General features: G+C 39.3%; 1 pseudogene; it reads left to right on the top strand.

The window, feature by feature from the left end:
• Nucleotides 1–3,239: 3,239 nt before the first annotated feature.
• Nucleotides 3,240–3,900, top strand: LOC124977691 (proteasome activator complex subunit 2-like; annotated as a pseudogene).
• Nucleotides 3,901–11,865: the final 7,965 nt, after the last annotated feature.

An 11,865-nucleotide genomic window follows, 5' to 3' on the forward strand; every position in this document is an offset into this window, starting at 1 on the left:
GAAAGTATGAACCCAAAATTTTATAGTCAGTCAAATTCACACTCAAGTTTAAAAGTCACAAACCTTAATGAGCACATGAGAACTCAGAAAATATATTTCCCTTTGACTCCTTTTAAGAAATGTACAATCAAAGGGGCTTCATACAACCAAAATGAGTAAAGGGACAGAAACACAGGAAATGGTTATGAGCATTGAAAGTATTCAATGAACTGAGAACTAAGACACTGATGATTATAAGAGAGACAGATTAGTACTTAATGGCTGTTTTCTCTAAGAGCATGAATACAGTTCCACTAAAAATTAAGGACTTGGGAGAATATAAAGAGTATCATGAACACACTGACTCCCTTATAGGCTTTAACTAGGAGTAAAAAAAAGTATTTCCAATACTAAGAGAGAAAAAGGGAATGGAGAAAAATGACATTACTCAGTAATTTCAATATTGCTTATAATAGAAAACCAACAGATTGTAGGCAAAAAAAAAAAAGAGAGAGAGAGATTGAGTGTAACATAAAAGTAATAGTATAAAGGCAAACTCAAAGAACAATAGAATAAACCTTTTTTAAAGCCAGATTTTGTATTCCCTTAAAAAGAAAGCAGATAAAACAAACCATATGGTTAAAGGCTATATGTGAGGACACACATATTTAAACAAATATAATAAACAATATGTAGGCATTGAGATCAAACATATGGATAATATCAACAAATGTAATAAAAATTTTTAGATTGGGTAACAAGGCAAATTAATAATATATTGTAAGAAAGGCAAACCAAAACAAAAAGATTCAAGAGGTTAAGAATAAAAGGATGAACAAAGACAAAGCAAATAAAAAGAAGGCAGCAACCTTAATCCTGATACATGACAAGGTAGAACTAAAGCATGTTTAAAAAGCATTTTAAGCAAAGTTAATAAAAGAAGGCAAAGTCTCTACAAAGATAACTGATTATTTACACACCCAACAACACTTTTAACAATGTTCATAGAGCAACAATTATGAGAAATGTGTAAGAAAGAAAAAGAACATACTGACAGTAGAAATTTCTAATATAATTCCAATATCACACAGGGAGGAAAATCAACAAGTATATAGAAGACCTGTGCAACATAGCTAAGTAGATCTTGTGACTAGCTAACTCCTCACCCCAATAAAGGACAAAGCACCTTTTCCATTGAACAGGGGACATTCATGAAGATGGACCATATTTCAGGCCACAATGAAAACTGGATAAATTCTGACAAATTTATTCTGCTCAAAAGGCTCTAAAGTTACTATATAATGAGGAAACTCCTTGGAAATTCAAATACTGGTTTTAAATAAATTAGGGTCAAGGAAGAAATCCTAAATGAAATTGTAAAATTCTTCCTTCCTTTTCTTTTTGCAGTGCTGGGGATAGAACCCAGGGCCTCACACAGGCCAGCCCTAGAAAATTGAAATTTACAATAAGTAATAAACAGAATAGAAACTTCTCTAACCATATCAAAGAAATGTAAGTATAAATGAATTGAATAACCACGTTTAAAAACTAGGAAAAGAACAACAACAAAACAGAAAAAAAACAAAACGAAGTTAAAATAGATGAAAGCAAAAATGAATGAGAAACTGGATCTTTGGAGTAAAATGGACCAATTACTAGCTAAGCTAATCAGGAAAGAAAAAAGGAGCATACACTCAAAATTAGAAATATCAAGGGAGGGGAAACATCAAAACAGAGGAAAATTTTAAAAATCTATAGCGACATTGAATAATTCTATGCAAACACACTTGACAATCTCTATGAATTGAATACATTTCTAGAAAAATACAATTCACCTGCTGTCTTCAGCGGAGAGACACAAAGACCCACCATACAATCTTTTTGTAATAGGTAGTCATACAAAGAGAGAAAAATTATTGCAATAAATGGCAGTGATGTCCCTGAACACCTGATAAAAATCATTTCCTACAATGTTATCCATAAGGACTAAGAAAATGCCATCAGAGTAAATTTAACAAGAGAAGTTCATGATACTACCATTTATAATCCAAGAAACAGTTTTGTTTTGAATCTGGAATTAGCATGAGCTAAGACTGAGGTAGGAATTTGGGGAGGCAGGAAAAAGAAAGATATACTGAATCTCAAAAGAGAAGGGCCAGCCCGGCACGGTGGTGCACGCCTGTAATACCAGCAACTTGGGAGGCTGAGGCAGGAGGATTTCGAGTTCAAAGTCAGCCTCAGCAATAGCAAGGCACTAAGCAACTCAGTACAACCCTGCCTCTAAATAAAATACAAAATAGGACTGGGGATGTGGCTCAGTGATCGAGTGCCCCTGAGTTCAATCCTCAGTACCAAAAAAAAAAAAAAAAAAAAAAAAAGAAGGACCTGCAAATCATTAGAAGGCAGAGAATGCCTATGAGCCTTTGAAATGCAAAACAAGCAACTCCTAAGCAATCCAGTCCACATAATTAGTCCACAAGGACCTCAGGTTGGCCTGTGTCCTTGCCCACAAAAGGTAACATGATGCAGAAAATAGGGCAAAACAAAAGTGCACAGAAGCTAGTGCAAAATTGTGTAACTACATCTTAACTTCCTCTCTAGTCCAGCCCCTTGCTATCATTCAATCTCTATAAATATATTAGGCATTCCAGACCAAGAGATTGCTGTCTCTCCTTCTGGAGATGGTCTGCATTCTCCCTTGAATATGTATCTGCTTTTCTAAATAAATCTCTGTCTGTGTTTCTGACTGGCACACCCATGCTGAAATTCTTTTCTGTCACATAAACCATTTGTCCCAAGTTGAGGTTCTCTGTCTGAGAACTCTTCCACTAACAGGACAAGAATTAATCAATACTCTGATAAACACCTATATCTGTAATGACCTCAGCAAATGAAAACCAGGCCCAGTGGTTGTCAGGTGGCAGTGAGGATATGATGAGTGAGCAATGCTCAGAAATTACCAGCAATGATCAGACAGGACCAGCCCTCACTATATCTAAAACAGTCTGCACTCCACTACCCACAAACTACTCAACATCATCCTTTCCAGCTAACATGAGTGATTACTGTTTCTTTTACAATGACAACTCTAGTCCCACTTTAACCCATCCACCACCTAGATAAAAATTTCTAAGGCATACAATCACTGGATTGCCCTTGCTCTCTGACATTAGATCCAGAGTTGATCCTGATTTCTTAAACTTTCTTTATAAAAAAACCCCGAGGGGGCTAGAGAACCGAGATCTAGCAACTGGAGCAGTATGACCAAGCCTTGTGGGGTGCGCCTGAGTGGGGAGGCCCGAAAACAGGTGGATGTCTTCAGACAAAATCTTTTCTAGGAGGCTGAGTAATTACTCTACATATTCTTGCCACAGAAAATCATATACCTGAGTCAGCTTTTGCACGAGGACTCTCTCAGTGTGGCTGACCTGACTTCCCTCCGGGTCCCCCAGGACATCCCCATCCCAGACCCCCCACCCAAGGATGATGAGATGGAAACAGATAAGCAGGAGAAGAAAGAAGTTCCCAAGTGTGGCTTTCTCCCTGGGAATGAGAAGGTCCTGGCCCTGCTTGCTCTAGTTAAGCCAGAAGTTTGGACTTTCAAAGAGAAATGCATTCTGGTGATCACTTGGATCCAGCACCTGATCCCTAAGATTGAGGATGGAAATGATTTTGGGGTGGCAATCCAGGTACTTCTCAGAATGTGGGGATGCTGTGGCCAAGGCCTTCAAGGAGACCCATGTAATGGACTACCGGGCCTTAGTGCATCAACGAGATGAGGCAGCCTATGGGGAGCTCAGGGCCATGGTTCTGGACCTCAGGGCCTTCTATGCTGAGCTTTATCATATCATCAGCAGCAACCTAGAGAAAATTGCCAACCCAAAGGGTGAAGAGAAACCATCTATGTACTAAGCCCAAGATTAGAAGGAAATAAATGACCTAAACTGTGAAAAAAAAACAAAACAAAATAAAAAAAAAACCCGGAGCACAAGCCCAATGCTATAAATTCCTCACAACTCCCTCCACTGAGGAGCCCCATGATTCCTCTGGAGTGTGTCCTCCTTTGCCACAGTAAACTAGATAATCTTTGACTATCCGGTGTGTCTTTGAAGGGTAGGCACAGACACAAAGTTGTATCAATTTCTTAAGCCATGGAACTCATTAAATAAAACCTCTGAGCAATGTCCCATTAAAGTCTAGTCACAAAACAACAACAACAAAATTTTAAAAAGTCCCAATCTGTGTGAAAGAGACTAGATATACCACACCTCCACAAGCCCTTCTTTTCCTACTCATTTTCTTAACACTTCCACTGTTTTGGAACATCTCCTTATTATATAGTCTCCACACCAGTTAACTTCCTTTCTTGTCTTCTCTTTCCTTTCATTTATGTAGAATAATCTGCCTCTCCTTCAGCAAGAAAGACTTCCCTAGGAGGAAGGAGATGGAATCAGGTGCTAATCCCAGGGTTCTTTTTGGTGGGCTAAGGGGAATGTGAAAGACAATGAGTCTGTCACCTTGAAAGACAACGAGTCTGTCACCTTGGTAGCTTTCCTCCCTTCACCACTGTAGAGACTGACAGTTTATGAGCAGGTTCCCCTTCATTGACTCATTCCAGCCTCTCAACAATGGAAAAGACATGCTAGCAATTGTGATTCTCCCCCATTATACAGTTGAGGTTAAAAACAAAACCAAAATAGGCTAAGGCCATCCAGCCAGCCAAGTTAGCAGGCTCCAATTCGGAGCCTCTTGTTCCAAGCAGGCCCTCCATCTAGTACATGACCTGCATTAAATTGTTGATAATTACAAAACTGCCACTGTTACTGAGGTACTCCTACTATGTACCAGGCTAATGCTCAGTGCTTCTCAAATTGTGCTATGCACATCAATCACATGGGCATCTTGTTAAAATGCAGATTCTGATTCAGTATGCTGGATGAGACTCCAGGTCTACATTTCAAACAAGCAAGATCTTGTTTAATGCTAATGCTGCAGGTCCACAGACCACATGTGGAATTGTAAGGCTTTATTTGCTCGGCATCACAATAAACCCAAAAGGCAGTATTTCTTAACTCAGATTACACTTGGGGGGACTTTAAACCATGTGATCTCAGATACAGCCTATACCAGTCATGTCAGTACCCCTGGTAGTGAAACCCAGGGTCTCACATGAGAAACTAAACTTGAAACTACTGCTGTGTGGGTTGGACAGCAGTACCTTCATTTCACAACTGGAAAACTTAAGTTTATAAAGAGAATCACCTTGCCCAAACCCTTATACATTGGTCAGGGTTGAAGGCCAATTTTAACTCTGACTTCAGAATCCATTCTGCTAGGTACTATTCTCTATGGCCTTTCATGGAGAGGACACAACCTAATAATCTATAGTGTTAAATAGGGTAGTCAGACCAGCACACAGTATAAGCCATTAGAAAATATCCTGAACCCATAGGTGCCCCAGCATGAAGATTCTTAATATAGTTTATGACCCTATCGTAGTAAGAGGGTAGAAACCACTTCCTGGGGCTGAAGGTGACTCTTACATCTTCAGACCCAGCACATGTCCTGGAACTGACTATGCTTCCTTGGTTCCCTGGCTTTCCTATAAATGCTGATCTGTCAGAGTATTTTTCTCTCCCATTGAGGTTTAAGTGTAAGAGAAAGCCAGGTGCATTAAATCAGTGTAATTATCTCTGAAATGCTAGTGATTGAGGAAGTGGATTCCCAGAGAGAAAGAGAGAAAGAGAGAGAGACTCTCCAAGGCTTTATCAAACTGGAATTGTGAAGCCCTGGATTGGACAGCAGCCAAACGTCTGCCCCTTTCTGATGGGAAGCAAAGGATTCCCTGAGGGACAGACTTGCTGGCAATGGCTAGGCTTATCCTCCCATCTGGGAATTCATTAATTAGGGCTTAACTTTGAAGGCAGATAACAAGCTAATCAAAGGGGGAAGCAAAGCCCTCCAAATCATGCTGCCTAATGAACCATGCTGGGGTGAGCAGGTAAGAAGGCACCTGTCAGAACTGGTGGAGGTTCTGACAGTTAGTGGGGGTGGGGGTACCCTCCAAGCTATGTTGCTGGCTTACCATCAGTTTTGAACAAAAGAGCCGATAGAGAAATTGTAAGGGCATGATTTAAAACCAGTAACTGCACAACCTTTTTGTGCCAGTCACCTCCCTCAATATTCTTTGCCTCATCACCATCTCATCTTTGCAGAAACTGAGACCACTGCCTTCCAGGAATGTCTCTGCCTGTGGAGGCCAAACCAGCTGGCTGATGGGGCAGGGAGAAGAGAGGTACAAAAGGCCTCCTGCTGGCCCATGTGCGACCTCAAAGAGAACACAAATAAAAATTCATTGTTTACACTCAGGGATTAAACTTTTACTTTATGCTTTAGAACAGGTACTTTGGGGTGTTATATAACTACATTTTCTTCTGAGTTTGGGTTTATGAGCTCTGTAGGTTGAATAAGAAACACAAGGAGTGGAATAAAGATAGTCAAATTTGTCAGATTTTCTTTCCCTCAATATGAAATCCTTGCTGCTTTCTGACCTCCGAGCATCAGCTTAAAAGTTTTCTAATACTCTATACATCACTAGAGCTCAACTTCTGTTCAAAGATGAAGGAAGATTGAAGCCTTACCCCAAATGTCACCTTTGTGTGTCTTCTTTGGTTGTGACTCTCCTGTGAATTCTTGAGAGAGTTTGGAATCACTTTGGAGACTGATATACTATCAAAATGATCCATCATCCACATGACCTCTCTTTCTGTAGGTGGTATCCAACAGGGATAGGTTCCCTTTCATGCCAATTCCTTTCTTTTCCACTGTTATGGTTTGGGTCTGAAATGTCCTGCAAAGACTCAGGGGTTGAAGGCTTGGTCCCCAACACAGCAAGGTTCAGAGGTGGGACTTTTAGGAAATTATTGGGTCATGAGGGCTCTAACTTCATCAGTGAATTAATATGTTGCTAATTCATAATTGGAATGGACTATTGGGAGGTGTGGAATCTGTAGAAGGTGGGACCTAGTTAAAAGGAATGGGTCATTAGAGGCAAGCCCTTGAAGACTATATCTTGTCCTCTTCTCTCTTCTCTCTTTCCCTCTCTCTCTCTCCCTATCCCCCTCTCCCTCTCTCCCTCTCCCTCTCTTTCTCTTTCTTGGATGCCACAAGATGAGAAATTTCTTCTGTCATGACCTTTTGCCATGATGTTCTGCTTCATCTTAGGTCCAAGGCAGTGGAGCCAGCCAAGCATGAACTGGAATCTCTGAAACCATGAGCCAAAATAAATCTTTCATACTTTTAAATTGTTTTTCTCAAGTATTTTGTCACACCAATGAAAAACTGATCCACACATTCACCCTTATCTTATTTTTAATCTTTCCCAAAGATTCAAAGTCTCCTCTCCCATCCAGCGTGAAGAAGCATTAACTTCACACAAGTCTTTTCAGTTCTGCAAATTGTGGTTGTATCTGATGTAAATTGGAGCCAATTGATCTCTGCCAAGTAAATGAACTCAAAGTCCTTAGGTGGGAAGGAAAGGTTGGAGGGGTGTGTGTCACCTCCACCCCAGGTAGATACCTTTTCCCCACTATCTAAACCTTACATGTAGTTCACATTGCTCCATGTAGTTTCTTCTTGGAACCTTCAATAGATCTACATGATAGATTCATCTACCCACCTCCCCAGGAGTCCTCTCTCAATGAAGTGATAAGGAAAAGCTATATGCTGAACTGCTTTTTCCTAGTGTACAACTATTTCATCCTGACTGAGGAAAGAAAATAGGAATAAGATGGACAACATCCTTTCATTTCATGTAGCCATTGCATTGCTCTCTCATCTCTAAGTCAGAGGCCCCTAACACCTGGAATCAACTAGGGAGCTTATGAAAATCCTAATACCAGGTTGCACTCCAGACCCTTTGCAACTCAATATTTGTGGTGGCACTCAGACATCAGAAGTTATTTGATTACAGTTGTCTCAAATTTGGCTGCAAATTTAGAATTCCTCAGGAGGCTTTTAGAAATACAGATACCTATCCCACTCCCAGAAATTTTGATTAATATAAGGTGCCAGGTACATCTTGGCCACTATAAATTTTAAAATTTCCTCGAATGAATTTAATGCCCAGCCAAGTTTGAAAACCAGTACTTTTAAACTATCTTTTTCTTCTAAATTTTCCAGCCTAGGGGCTGACTAAAAAAAATCTTTTTGTTAGTAAAGGAAAAATATCAGCAAAATCCTGGTTGATGTAATCAATGACTTTTTTTCTCCCAGTGATTTACTGCACTAAGCCTACAAGCTATATGGAGTTTTTAGCAGAAATATTGCAATTTATTACTTTATTCTACCAGTTCCCTCTTCTTGAACTTCCTCCTGCACAAAGGTAATAAAACCATAAACAACAAATAAGAACATGGGGGCATTTGACTTCCATTTTTACTTGAGTACTGATAACTAGGGTGCCAGAGGAACTCAGCTAATGTAAGTTGTCTGGACTTTCACAAAAGAACACTGCAACTCTTGCAAACACTTACGGAAAAAATTCATCTTATAGGTGGAATGACATGGACTGGTAATAAGCTATCAGCCAAAAGAACAGGAATTAGAGGTATTGTGAACTCACTTTACTATCTCCAAGTTTTAGTTAGTTTTCTTTTTCCACTGTGACCAAAAGACCTGACAATAACAATTTATTTCAGAGGAGAAAAAGTTTATTTGGGTCTTACAGTTTCAGAAGTCTCAGTCTGTAGACAGCCAATTCCATTGCTCTGGGCCTTCAGGTGGAAGAGTGTGGTGGCAGAAAGTAGCACAGGATATGGCCACCAGGAAGGAGAGAGAAGAGAGAGAAAGGGGGGAGGGGGGGAGAGAGGGGGAGGAGAGAGAGAGAGAGAGAGAGAGAGAGAGAGAGAGAGAGAGAGAAACGCTGCACTCAGCAAGTACAAAATATAAACCCCAAAAGCACACCCACAATGAGCTACCTCCTCCAGCCACACCCTATCTGCCTATAGTTACCACCCAGTTAATCCATTCAAGTGGATTAATGCACTGATTAAGTTAAGGTCCTCAAAACCCAATCATTTCACCTCTAAACTTTCTTGCATTGTCTCACACATGAGCTTTTGGTGGACACCTCATACTTAAACTATAACATTCTACATCTGGGGAAAGATGAGCATATGTTACAAATCATGTGGACTATTAAAATCATATTAGAACATTTAAATAATTACATAAATTTTTGGAAGAAAAGGGTGAGATTAGAGAGCTCTTCTTGTCCTAGGATTCTCTGTTTTTATGTAAGTTTGTTATCATATCCATATGCTGAGATAAAAGATATTTAAGGAAAACCCTAGAACTAAGAAGTTTGCAGACTCAATCTAATGAGACATTTACGTGTATAATACAATATACTCAGGGCTGCAAATGTATGTAGAAATATATGCCAAAAAATGGATGTCTTTATCCTGTCCCTGACTATATGTTATAGAGAAAGTGTCAATAAGAAAAGGACCTTTTAAATTTTAAGTGATGGATTAGATCTCAGACTATTGATTTCTAAATTCTGCAGTTTGTTAAGACAATTCTGTGTGTCCTTAATATTTTTTATCATTAGTAAAATATTTATCTACTATTGGAACAAGATACTGGTTATATGGTAAATAAGAAATATAAGACACAAATTCTGCCTTACTTTTGTACTAAGAGTTACTTCAAGAATCCACACAGCCAACAAGTCTGCTGGGCATTTTGATTCGAAGGACTTAGTAGTGGAGCTGCCAAAACTTGCTGAAATGGAAATATGGCTTCCTTCCCTTGCTGTTTTTGACTACTTGTGAGTGAGTGTGCTAATTAAATGGCTAAAAAACTGGCAGTGGAAAGTAAGATTGAGTTACAAAAGGCAAAAAGAATCCTCAGGGATCAATTATATCCACTGCATAATTGCCAGTTGACTGTGGACCTAAGAGGAGGGAATCCAATAAGCCCAGTCTTCTTTAAACAGGACATCAGTGCAGTAGGGGAACCAATCTAGTTAGATATCCACTTGGTGGTGTAGGGTAAGAGACTTCTCCTGGGTTGGTTTATTGTAAAGAACAAGACAAAAGAGATGAGCATCAGCTTGTGTAACTACCCCAAATCCCAGTACTCCAACTATGAAAAGTAGTCTTCATAAGTGTCTACTGTTGCATGGATCAATAATTAGGACAGAGATGAGTAAAGTCTAAGTTGAACTCTATGAGACAAGGACATTTTGTCATTCACAGTCAAGTTTCAGTACCTAGCACAATAGAAACAATAAATATATGACTTACTAGTGTTCAGTAGACACCATTAATCTCTCTTGATCATTCATCACTCTCTAGACAAGCTCAGGGGTTACTTGTGAAGTTTGGGGCACTGACAACCAGAATTGTGTGTTTGGAAAAAAGACACCCATGTGATGATATTAGCATTGTCCCTAAGTAACCACATAGGCTTAGTCAAGTCAACTTAACTTGTTGTGCTTAGAGACACTTGCACACTGAACACTTGCACATAACTTTATCCCTTCTATTCACTTGTAAAGATATTTTAACAACCAAATGGATTAAAAAAAAACATGATCTGGGCATGGTTGTGCATGTCTAATCCCAACAATTCAGGATACTAAGGTAGAAGGGTCAGAAGTTTCAGACCAGCCTCAGCAACTTAGTGAGACCCTGTCTCAAAATAAAAAATAAAAAGGGTTGGGGATACAGCTCAGTGGTAAAGACTCTTTGGGATCAATCCCAGTACAGAAAGGAAGAAAGGAAAGAAAGAAGGAAGGAAAGGAAGGAAGGAAGGAAGAAAAAGAAAGAAAGAAAGAAAAAGTAAGTCAGTTGAAGGTACCTAAGGACATTCATCTTTGTATCCATGGGATCTTGCTGATAACAGACCTTCTTAATTTTTTTTAATAATTAATAAGGTGATCTTAAAACTCATGGATTTAGCCTATACGGTACTAGACTTTTTTTCTTTCTTTCTTTCTTTCCCTTGGAGTAAGATTTAAAGTGAGAGGAATATCCTTAAATTTTCATTCCTATGGTTTCCATGTATTTTCCGTGATCTGGTTATAGAAAACTAACCATTGACATTTCCCACTTGTACCTCCAACACAGACAGGTTCCCTATAGCTATGCCTTTTAGTCCAGGTGCTTTCCCTCACCTGGAGGGCCTTTCTCTCTCTTTACACAACAACTGAGTTTTACATGTTCTGTAAGTCTCCTCTTTTAAGCTTACCCTGAAAGTGATTTCTCCCTCTTTAGAATGTCAGGGTGACTTCATATAACTAATTACTATGTGGTGTGTGAATGCCTTATCTGTCCAGTTAGATTGTAAACTCCAAAAGGGTGAAGAATGCTTCTTATCTTTCTTTGAATCCTGCCCAGTGAGAATTATATACCAATATAAGTGGAATTGTAAAACACCAATTTCCAGGGAAGCATCATTTATATATTTACCCATATAATTAAAGGACAACCAAGATAATTTTTCAATAAGTAACTTTGCAGATAAAAGGGAGTGGTGAGCCCCTATGAATAATCCCCAAAGAAAATAGCAAAGTCTAAGGGAGAGGAACCAGTTAACTTGTGCAAAACGACAACAACAACAATAACAACAACAACAACAAAAAACGATGACGAAGAGGAAGAAGTTGTTACTAAGCAAACAGTATAGTTGAGCAATCATGGTTCTTAGAGTACCACAGGAGTATGGATATGGTCCTCCACAAAGTTGTCCAGCAACTTGACTATCACTGGGTTACTTGGTGAGACTCCTGATGGAGCTGTCCTGGGATGTGGTGCTGAAAGGCTAACTTTGAACAAGCTAACCAGGAATTCTGGAAACACTGTAAAGCCCAAACTTGAC

This window comes from Sciurus carolinensis, chromosome 2 (assembly GCF_902686445.1).
Source record: "Sciurus carolinensis chromosome 2, mSciCar1.2, whole genome shotgun sequence".
NCBI classification, from domain to species: domain Eukaryota; kingdom Metazoa; phylum Chordata; class Mammalia; order Rodentia; family Sciuridae; genus Sciurus; species Sciurus carolinensis.